The sequence below is a fragment of the Eutrema salsugineum genome, unplaced genomic scaffold (assembly GCF_000478725.1).
Source record: "Eutrema salsugineum unplaced genomic scaffold, Eutsalg1_0 scaffold_10, whole genome shotgun sequence".
In the NCBI taxonomy this organism is placed as follows: Eukaryota; Viridiplantae; Streptophyta; class Magnoliopsida; order Brassicales; family Brassicaceae; genus Eutrema; species Eutrema salsugineum.
The window spans coordinates 470,998-478,585 of NW_006256908.1; positions in this window are offsets into that span (position 1 = coordinate 470,998).

Sequence of the window (7,588 nt, forward strand, 5' to 3'; positions counted from 1 at the left end):
TACGAGGATATAAATGTTGTAACGTTAGGACAGTTTTACGACGGTTTAGGGTTTAGTCGTCGTAAAACCGTCGTAACGGTCAAACGCTCCCATCATGACACGTGTCATGTCATGCAGTGGACCAACTGTTATACAACCAAATCGTCGTAAAATCTTCGTAACTATATAAGGGACGCGAGTTTTCCTCCTTCGTCGCTCATTCCTCTCTTTCCTCTCTCTCTCTAGAAATCTCTCTCTCTCTCTAGAAATCTACCTCTCCCTTCTCTCCCTACTCTCCAGCCAATTAATTTGTAAGTATTTTTTTTAAAATTATTTTCATTATATATAGTTTTGTTTAAATAAGAGATAGGCCCGGAATTTAGATAGGGTTTAGGTTCGGAATTTAGATAGGCCCAAAATTTATAAATATATGATATAATTAGTAACTATATGTTATTTAATTTTGTAGATTACTTAGATATGGCTCCTCGGGCAAAGAGGTTCCACTACCGACAGATGGTAGATCCAGACGGTACGGCCCCGTCCACCTCAGCGACAGGGTCAGTCATCCCGGAGTCCTCGGGAACACAACGAACAGTTTCCCAACCGGTCGTTGTACCACAGCCGGCACCGCCTCCACCACCACCAGCCGAACCAGCTGCAGCCCCTGCACCAGCCGGACCAGCAGCCCCGATACAGCCTATACCGTATGCCCAATTTACGGTACAAGATCTTCTATGCCAACCGGGTCGTGAGAGTATTAACAAACTCGATCCGGATCGAGCCCCGGAAACATTTTGGTACGAGTTTTTTTTAAAAAAAAAAAATTTAAACAAATAATATTTATAATTAATTGAAATTAATTTAATTTTTATTTGCATTTGACTAGGTTTACGACCGACAATGCGGTCGGTCGTAACGTTGCGGACATCATCAAAGAGTTTTTCATACAACCCCATACCAGCTGGAAGAAGCTGGATCAGGCAACGCTTGACACTTGGTTCAAGTGTTTTGCGGTAAGTACTTTAAAATTTTGATTTATATTATTATTTTTAATTTTTTACAATAATTACTAACTTTTTGTTTTTTTTCCTAGCAAAACTGGCATTGGGAAACATCCGCACACGGACGTGTGGAGACGGCCTTCAAAGAGAAGGTCAAATTCCGACTCAACAACACCGTTTCCGACTGGAAGCAGAAGTGGGAGGTCGACGGCGACAAGGCCAAGCCGGCGCCGATGGCCGATACCGTCTGGCGGGGTCTGGTCCAGTACTGGTTGAATCCGCACAACCAGACTACTGCCGCCAAGTGTTCCAGATCCAGGTATTTTAATTTGTGTTTATATTAAATATATAATTAAATTATGTGTTTTCCTCCTTAATACATTCTAATGAATATATTTTTCAAGAACGTTACTGACGATGCGGGAAATTGGAAGAACGTCCCGCACACTTTCAGCCAGATTATTTTGCCGAGAGACGACTTATGATTGTAATTAAATTTAAATTTTTAATTCTTTGTTTTTAAATAATTAACTCTTATTTGTCTTATTAATATTTTTATTTTTAATTCTTTGTTCCTCCTATGACGAAGATCTTCGCCGAGACCCATAAGAAGCGGAACGGCGAATTCACAGATCCTCGGGCGGAGGAGATCTACAATGCCGCCTGTGCGGCGATCGAGAAGCGGCAGACGCAACTCACTCAGCAGGTGCGTCCAACGTCTCCCGGAGGTAGCTCGGTCCAATCGACCCCGACGCTGACGGTGGCGGAGATGGACCAGATTTTTGAAGAGGTGAATTCTTTTAATAAATTTAATTTAATTTTAAATTTATATTGTATTTTTTAACATATTTTATTTAAATATTTTCAGGTTGCCCCTAAGAAAAAGGTGCGGGTTTTAGGGATGGGATCCATCCGTGATACCCCGGTCGCTACGGCAACTGGTCATGTCCGGGCACCAGATCCGCTTATCCGCCAGGAGATCGATCAGATGCAGACCCAGTACGAGACGAAGATCGACCAGCTGTACGGTCTCTTCGAGATCATGGGGGCCGACAACCCGGTGCTCATGGCGCAGTTGGACAGGCTGCGGGCTGATGGAGTTGTCGGATCGTCTGCAGGGTCATCTTCTAGGAGGCAACCACCGGTGCAGACGGACGAGGAGATGTTCCGGTCTCTTGGGGTTAATCCTCCTAGAGCCGGAGATCAGACGCCGGAAGCCTCTAACCGAAGACCCGGGGATCAGGCGGCGGAAACCTCTACCCGAAGACCCGGCAAAGAACATGTGGAAGACGATGATACAGAAGAAGAAGTGATGATGAGTTTGCTGAAACCGATGATGACGATTTGGCGGAAGACGACGGTGATGGTGACGAAGTAATAGAGGAAGATGAATCTGTATTGAGTTTCATGCATCGTATTTAGTGAATGTTTGCTATTATGTAATTTGTAACTTTGTTTGTTTGAATTTTTTAAATGGAATAAAATTCGATTTTACAACCGTTTTACGACGATTTTTATAAACCCTTAACCCTAAGTCTAGGTTTTAAGCCATGAATGAATAGGGTTTAAGCATTACGACGTCTTTACGACGATCAGTCGTAAGATCGTCGTAATATTACGACGATTTTACGACGCGTTCACTATTTAGTCGTAAAATCGTCGTAATATTGAAATCCAAGCTTTTAAATCTTTTATATCTGATTGGTTGTAAGGTATTTCACAAATGTTTTTGATTGGTTATCTTATTTTATATGAAATGTTATCAATCTGATCAAAATCAAAAGGTTATATATTAGATTATGGAATTTCAATATTTACTATCTCATGTACTAAATCCGTCATACATGCAAAGTTATAAACCTTTTGTTATATGTTAGGATACAATAACCTTTGTGTTGTTCTTTATGCAATAAGCCTTTTGAAAAATTTAGGGTTTAATAACTTTTTACATAAACATCGTAAAACCATCGTAATATTATCGTAACATTACGACGTTTTTACGACTAATGTTCCTAAAACCGTCGTTAAACCGTCGTAACACTGATGAGGATCATACGTCTGATAGCACCTGGATTGGCTCCAGATCTGAGATACGAGGATATAAATGTTGTAACGTTAGGACAGTTTTACGACGGTTTAGGGTTTAGTCGTCGTAAAACCGTCGTAACGGTCAAACGCTCCCATCATGACACGTGTCATGTCATGCAGTGGACCAACTGTTATACAACCAAATCGTCGTAAAATCTTCGTAACTATATAAGGGACGCGAGTTTTCCTCCTTCGTCGCTCATTCCTCTCTTTCCTCTCTCTCTCTAGAAATCTCTCTCTCTCTAGAAATCTACCTCTCCCTTCTCTCCCTACTCTCCAGCCAATTAATTTGTAAGTATTTTTTTTAATTTATTTTCATTATATATAGTTTTGTTTAAATAAGAGATAGGCCCGGAATTTAGATAGGGTTTAGGTTCGGAATTTAGATAGGCCCGAAATTTATAAATATATGATATAATTAGTAACTATATGTTATTTAATTTTGTAGATTACTTAGATATGGCTCCTCGGGCAAAGAGGTTCCACTACCGACAGATGGTAGATCCAGACGGTACGACCCCGTCCACCTCAGCGACAGGGTCAGTCATCTCGGAGTCCTCGGGAACACAACGAACAGTTTCCCAAGCGGTCGTTGTACCACAGCCGGCACCGCCTCCACCACCACTAGCCGAACCAGCTGCAGCCCCTGCACCAGCCGGACCAGCAGCCCCGATACAGCCTATACCGTATGCCCAATTTACGGTACAAGATCTTCTATGCCAACCGGGTCGTGAGAGTATTAACAAACTCGATCCGGATCGAGCCCCGGAAACATTTTGGTACAAGTTTTTTTTTAAAAAAAAAATTTTAAACAAATAATATTTATAATTAATTGAAATTAATTTAATTTTTATTTGCATTTGACTAGGTTTACGACCGACAATGCGGTCGGTCGTAACGTTGCGGACATCATCAAAGAGTTTTTTATACAACCCCATACCAGCTGGAAGAAGCTGGATCAGGCAACGCTTGACACTTGGTTCAAGTGTTTTGCGGTAAGTACTTTAAAATTTTGATTTATATTATTATTTTTAATTTTTTACAATAATTACTAACTTTTTGTTTTTTTTCCTAGCAAAACTGGCATTGGGAAACATCCGCACACGGACGTGTGGAGACGGCCTTCAAAGAGAAGGTCAAATTCCGACTCAACAACACCGTTTCCGACTGGAAGCAGAAGTGGGAGGTCGACGGCGACAAGGCCAAGCCGGCGCCGATGGCCGATACCGTCTGGCGGGGTCTGGTCCAGTACTGGTTGAATCCGCACAACCAGACTACTGCCGCCAAGTGTTCCAGATCCAGGTATTTTAATTTGTGTTTATATTAAATATATAATTAAATTATGTGTTTTCCTCCTTAATACATTCTAATGAATATATTTTTCAAGAACGTTACTGACGATGCGGGAAATTGGAAGAACGTCCCGCACACTTTCAGCCAGATTATTTTGCCGAGAGACGACTTATGATTGTAATTAAATTTAAATTTTTAATTCTTTGTTTTTAAATAATTAACTCTTATTTGTCTTATTAATATTTTCATTTTTAATTCTTTGTTCCTCCTATGACGAAGATCTTCGCCGAGACCCATAAGAAGCGGAACGGCGAATTCACAGATCCTCGGGCGGAGGAGATCTACAATGCCGCCTGTGCGGCGATCGAGAAGCGGCAGACGCAACTCACTCAGCAGGTGCGTCCAACGTCTCCCGGAGGTAGCTCGGTCCAATCGACCCCGACGCTGACGGTGGCGGAGATGGACCAGATTTTTGAAGAGGTGAATTCTTTTAATAAATTTAATTTAATTTTAAATTTATATTGTATTTTTAACATATTTTATTTAAATATTTTCAGGTTGCCCCTAAGAAAAAGGTGCGGGTTTTAGGGATGGGATCCATCCGTGATACCCCGGTCGCTACGGCAACTGGTCATGTCCGGGCACCGGATCCGCTTATCCGCCAGGAGATCGATCAGATGCAGACCCAGTACGAGATGAAGATCGACCAGCTGTACGGTCTCTTCGAGATCATGGGGGCCGACAACCCGGTGCTCATGGCGCAGTTGGACAGGCTGCGGGCTGATGGAGTTGTCGGATCGTCTGCAGGGTCATCTTCTAGGAGGCAACCACCGGTGCAGACGGACGAGGAGATGTTCTGGTCTCTTGGGGTTAATCTTCCTAGAGCCGGAGATCAGACGCCGGAAGCCTCTAACCGAAGACCCGGGGATCAGGCGGCGGAAACCTCTACCCGAAGACCCGGCAAAAAACATGTGGAAGACGATGATACAGAAGAAGAAGTGATGATGAGTTTGCTGAAACCGATGATGACGATTTGGCGGAAGACGACGGTGATGGTGACGAAGTAATAGAGGAAGATGAATCTGTATTGAGTTTCATGCATCGTATTTAGTGAATGTTTGCTATTATGTAATTTGTAACTTTGTTTGTTTGAATTTTTTAAATGGAATAAAATTCGATTTTACAACCGTTTTACGACGATTTTTATAAACCCTTAACCCTAAGTCTAGGTTTTAAGCCATGAATGAATAGGGTTTAAGCATTACGACGTCTTTACGACGATCAGTCGTAATATCGTCGTAATATTACGACGATTTTACGACGCGTTCACTATTTAGTCGTAAAATCGTCGTAATATTGAAATCCAAGCTTTTAAATCTTTTATATCTGATTGGTTGTAAGGTATGTCACAAATGTTTTTGATTGGTTATCTTATTTTATATGAAATGTTATCAATCTGATCAAAATCAAAAGGTTATATATTAGATTATGGAATTTCAATATTTACTATCTCATGTACTAAATCCGTCATACATGCAAAGTTATAAACCTTTTGTTATATGTTAGGATACAATAACCTTTGTGTTGTTCTTTATGCAATAAGCCTTTTGAAAGATTTAGGGTTTAATAACTTTTTACATAAACATCGTAAAACCGTCGTAATATTATCGTAACATTACGACGTTTTTACGACTAATGTTCCTAAAACCATCGTTAAACCGTCGTAACACTGATGAGGATCATACGTCTGATAGCACCTGGATTGGCTCCAGATCTGAGATACGAGGATATAAATGTTGTAACGTTAGGACAGTTTTACGACGGTTTAGGGTTTAGTCGTCGTAAAACCGTCGTAACGGTCAAACGCTCCCATCATGACACGTGTCATGTCATGCAGTGGACCAACTGTTATACAACCAAATCGTCGTAAAATCTTCGTAACTATATAAGGGACGCGAGTTTTCCTCCTTCGTCGCTCATTCCTCTCTTTCCTCTCTCTCTCTAGAAATCTCTCTCTCTCTCTAGAAATCTACCTCTCCCTTCTCTCCCTACTCTCCAGCCAATTAATTTGTAAGTATGTTTTTTTAAATTATTTTCATTATATATAGTTTTGTTTAAATAAGAGATAGGCCCGGAATTTAGATAGGGTTTAGGTTCGGAATTTAGATAGGCCCGAAATTTATAAATATATGATATAATTAGTAACTATATGTTATTTAATTTTGTAGATTACTTAGATATGGCTCCTCGGGCAAAGAGGTTCCACTACCGACAGATGGTAGATCCAGACGGTACGGCCCCGTCCACCTCAGCGACAGGGTCAGTCATCCCGGAGTCCTCGGGAACACAACGAACAGTTTCCCAAGCGGTCGTTGTACCACAGCCGGCACCGCCTCCACCACCACCAGCCGAACCAGCTGCAGCCCCTGCACCAGCCGGACCAGCAGCCCCGATACAGCCTATACCGTATGCCCAATTTACGGTACAAGATCTTCTACGGCAACCGGGTTGTGAGAGTATGAACAAACTCGATCCGGATCGAGCCCCGGAAACATTTTGGTACGAGTTTTTTTTTAAAAAAAAAATTTTAAACAAATAATATTTATAATTAATTGAAATTAATTTAATTTTTATTTGCATTTGACTAGGTTTACGACCGACAATGCGGTCGGTCGTAACGTTGCGGACATCATCAAAGAGTTTTTTATACAACCCCATACCAGCTGGAAGAAGCTGGATCAGGCAACGCTTGACACTTGGTTCAAGTGTTTTGCGGTAAGTACTTTAAAATTTTGATTTATATTATTATTTTTAATTTTTTACAATAATTACTAACTTTTTGTTTTTTTTCCTAGCAAAACTGGCATTGGGAAACATCCGCACACGGACGTGTGGAGACGGCCTTCAAAGAGAAGGTCAAATTCCGACTCAACAACACCGTTTCCGACTGGAAGCAGAAGTGGGAGGTCGACGGCGACAAGGCCAAGCCGGCGCCGATGGCCGATACCGTCTGGCGGGGTCTGGTCCAGTACTGGTTGAATCCGCACAACCAGACTACTGCCGCCAAGTGTTCCAGATCCAGGTATTTTAATTTGTGTTTATATTAAATATATAATTAAATTATGTGTTTTCCTCCTTAATACATTCTAATGAATATATTTTTCAAGAACGTTACTGACGATGCGGGAAATTGGAAGAACGTCCCGCACACTTTCAGCCAGATT